This window comes from Arachis ipaensis, chromosome B06 (genome assembly GCF_000816755.2).
Source record: "Arachis ipaensis cultivar K30076 chromosome B06, Araip1.1, whole genome shotgun sequence".
In the NCBI taxonomy this organism is placed as follows: Eukaryota; Viridiplantae; Streptophyta; class Magnoliopsida; order Fabales; family Fabaceae; genus Arachis; species Arachis ipaensis.
In genome coordinates this window covers 73,774,995-73,779,007 of record NC_029790.2, presented here as the reverse complement: position 1 = coordinate 73,779,007, position 4,013 = coordinate 73,774,995, and the positions used below count along the sequence as shown (strand labels likewise).

Genomic DNA, 4,013 nt, shown 5'->3' with positions numbered 1-4,013 from the left:
CTAAAATAGATAATCAAATTAATTAAATAGTTCTATTTCTAATTTAGAGTAGATTAATCTTACTCTATGTATTTATCCCCTTAATGTATTATGTTATTATAAACTTTTATATCATGAGGGAGTTTTTGAGAATTGCATGATTAATGTTGTGTATAGAGAATTCTTTGATAAATTGAGATGATCAGATACTATTTAATCTGTAAACCCCGCTAAAATCGGTAAATTATTAGTTAGTAAATTAAATTTTAATTAGGAAAGTTAAAAATACAAAACTAATATCAAAATAGGATAGAGCTCATCGAAACGAGAATTTTGATACCAATTTCGATAATTTGGCCCAAAATCGGACCGGAAGGGCCGAACCGGTTGAACCGGGGCCCAAACCGGATCCATGGGTTCAACCGGGCCCCTAACATAAATGAAGCAGCAGCTTCATCTTCTCCATTTCACCACAGCAACGAAAAACACAGCAAGGGGGAGAAGAGAAGAAACCTAACCCTCACCATTCCTTCCAACTACCATAACTTCCTCATCCGGGCTCCGATTGCCGCACCATTCGCGGCCACGCGCTCAGCGCGTCGAGCTCTACCTTTCTATCCAAACAATTTCTCTGGTAAGCCTTCTATTGAGTTCAGAATCTCTATCCCTCTTTCTTTGGTAAACTTGAAAACATATAGTGAATCTTGTCCAATTTTTGTGGTCTAGGTTCAAGTTAGCTTCCGGAACTTGTGGGCTCAAGCTATTGAGCATATGGGTATGGTAAGAACACCCTAACCCTAGCTCAATCTTGTTTTTGGTAATAAAAAACTGAATTAGAACATATATATGTGTATTAGGTGTAGTTTAAGAGGGTGCTTATGCATTGAACTTGAATTTGGATTACTTGGAGCTTTGTTGGTGACAAGGCTTGCTTTGGGGCTGTTTGATTGAGCTTGGAGGGGCTGTGATTTTATGTTGAGAAGCTGCCTTGGGTGAATTAAGTGATCGGCCAAGGTATGGTTTAAGTTTCGCACGTTTAATATTTACGGTGTTGTGAAAACTTAGGTTAGAGGAACCATAGAATAAGTTGGATTGTTTGTTGTATTTAATGATTAGCCTTGTAATATTGTTAGAATAGATTTGTTAGTGAATTTATATATTAGAATTATGAGGTGTGAAAGCTATTAATAGTGTGCTCTTATATTTATTTATGATGGATTAGAATTGGTGTTTGTTAATAAGGATGTAGAGTTGTGTTGTGGTGGTATTGTATATGCTGTAACTAATTATGTAATGATCGGAATTGTATGAGACCAAGTTTGGGCTAAACTTGGGAATATAAGGAACTAAACTGGAAATTTTGGGACCTTTTTGTTAAATATACAATTTATGACAAATTTTTAAAGTTAGGTTGTTAAATCTGTCCAGCAGCAGAAAAGATCAAACAGGCAGCAACTTGTTTGTCTTGCTGCGACTTTTACGAGTTGAGTTTTGGAGCGAAACCAATTTTGTTATAAAATTTGATTAACTTGCTTTATTTCTCTAAAATTTCAAAATTTTAAGAGTTGAGGATTGGGAGCTGTGAATTTTTGAATATTGGTGGTCAAAACTAAAAAGAAACAGATTTCAGCAAGCTATGCATCAACTTCCAATGCTTGTAACTCTTAGAATTAAATAGAAATTGGGTTGCAACCAAGACACACTTGGTTTTGGATGAGCTAGGGGTTCTCAAATCAAAATTTAGCTTATTTGGAGTTTTGTAATAAAAGTTATTCCAATTGAAAGGTACTAAACTTGTTGGTTTTTAAAACAGATTTTGTCTCATTTTTACTTAACTTCCAGGTAATGTAACTTTTTCATTAAAAATGGTATTGACTCAGAACCAATTGAGAAAGAAACCTGGATGAGTAAATTTTAACTACATTAATTTTCAAAGTCATTGGATTTAACTTGTATTTTATATTGAATTTTGAATATCACATGCTGCTGCTGTTTTTCTGGTTTTATGCACTGCAGAGCAGTCACGGTTTTTCCTTTATTTCTGAGGCTAGAAAAATCAGAAAATTATGATATTTAGTTTGTTAGAAATTTTATTTCAATATGAACGCCTGGACATAAAGTTTGTGCAATTCCGAGTTCATTTGCTATATTAGAAACAGAAAAGAAAATAGAGTGTCGAGGATGTCTTAGTGATAGTCATGAGTTCGAGAAGTTAAAGTTCAATCCTCGTGTGATGTGATTGATTTAATGTTAGAGTTGGGTTGATTTTAAGATTATTAGATATTAAGAAGGATGAGAAGAGTTTGATAAAAAGTTTGGTCAGGACCCGGAAAGGGTAATCAAGTTGAATTATAAGGGAATGACGATGAAAAATGTGAAAGGGAGGTTGTTAATAAAAGGAGTTAATATGCCATGACTTGATGAATGATTAAATAATGATTATGACTATGAAATGGCTTTTGAATAATGCTATCTGAGATACGAGTTCCCTGGGTAAGAGCCGTGGCTCGCCACCACGTGTTCCAGGTTGAATCTCGATACTCTGTTGACCCTACGTCGTAAGGGTGACCGGGCACGTATAAATTCCCGGGTATGGATAGCCCCCATTGAGTGATTATATGATGATTGAATGTGAACTCTATGCATAGACTCTTGGGGATGCGCGACGGGGGACAGTCTAAGGTTTTCGGACTTGTCGGGTTGGCTGGATAACCGACAGATGGGCCCCATCAGCCATAGGACAGGCATGCATCATATGCATTTGTTTGTATTGATTGCTATGCATTTTTTTGGGTATGCCTAATTGATATATATTACCTGCTATTTGTTATACTTGCTATTTGTACTATTTGATCATTACTTGTGCGTGAACTTGTTTGGTTGCTTGTTTCTGTTACATTCTGAATGATGAAAGGATGGAGGAAACGGAGGAAATGGTTTGGTGTTAGGTTAAGCTTGAACTTGAGTAAGTTAGGCAGATTTAGAATACCTACCCCTATTTATGGTTTCTGTTTAGTACTTAAGTTGGATAATTGAATAACGGAGTTCTATGATTGCCTATGGCATTCTCAGGACCGTATTTCTTATGCGCGTGGCACTTTTACCATGCTGAGAACCTCCGGTTCTCATTCCATATTGTATTGTTGTTTTTCAGATGCAGGTCGAAAGGCTCCTCGCTAGACGTCTGGATCTTGGGAAGCGAAGTAGTCCTTGGGTGTATTTTGGTTTTTGGTTGTATATATGTATATATTTGTTTAGCTTACTCTCCAAGTAACTTGTGTATGCTGCTCCTCTTAGAGGATTAGGGAGAGATAGGAGTTTACTTTGATGTTTTGGTGTATTTTGGGGATACTTAAGTATGTTTATATGTATATATATATATCCTCCGGCCAGCCTTAGCTTCGCAGGCTGAGTCAGGGGCTAGTTATGCTGTTACCTTGGCTTTCCTTTATCCTTCTGCTTATCTTTATCATGTTCCTATTAGGTCTCTTAGCATGCAAGTAATCCTATTCCTTGAGCGTTGCACTTTTTATTTTGGAATTTTGTTTACCCGTTTTGTTTCAAGGCTCCTAGTATATTATTTCTTTCAGTATTATATGTATATCTTTACTATTTAGAGGTCTATTATACCACACTACCTCTGTTCTACGACTTAAGTGTAAAACACTGTGTAGTAGGATGTTACATAATCAATTTGTATTTCTTTGTTGTTAATTATGTTTTTCATATTTTTTTGTAGTTGGATAGAAATTTTTATATAAATAATATTTAAATTTTATTTGATACAAAAATAAAGATACAACCTATAGATGTACAACAATCAATTTTAGAGACAAAAAATTGTATACACACATTTTCTCATAAAAATTAAGACATTGATTGATGGTATATTATGTCTTTTTCTTTAATTAATCAAATTATTTTGTGAAATTTCTTTATTATGTAGTATTATTTAGTATTCACATGAATAAAAAGAAATAAAGATTTAATTTAAAATTAAATATGTTAAAAATATATTTTTGTTAACAATATTT

At 34.4% G+C, this 4,013-nt stretch overlaps 1 long non-coding RNA gene across 1 annotated transcript; it reads left to right on the top strand.

Annotated features, from left to right (window-relative positions):
• Positions 396-3,466, top strand: LOC107648249. The gene is made up of 4 exons (XR_001621821.2): positions 396-613; positions 706-759; positions 837-993; positions 3,134-3,466. It is a non-coding gene; the product is annotated as an uncharacterized LOC107648249 (long non-coding RNA).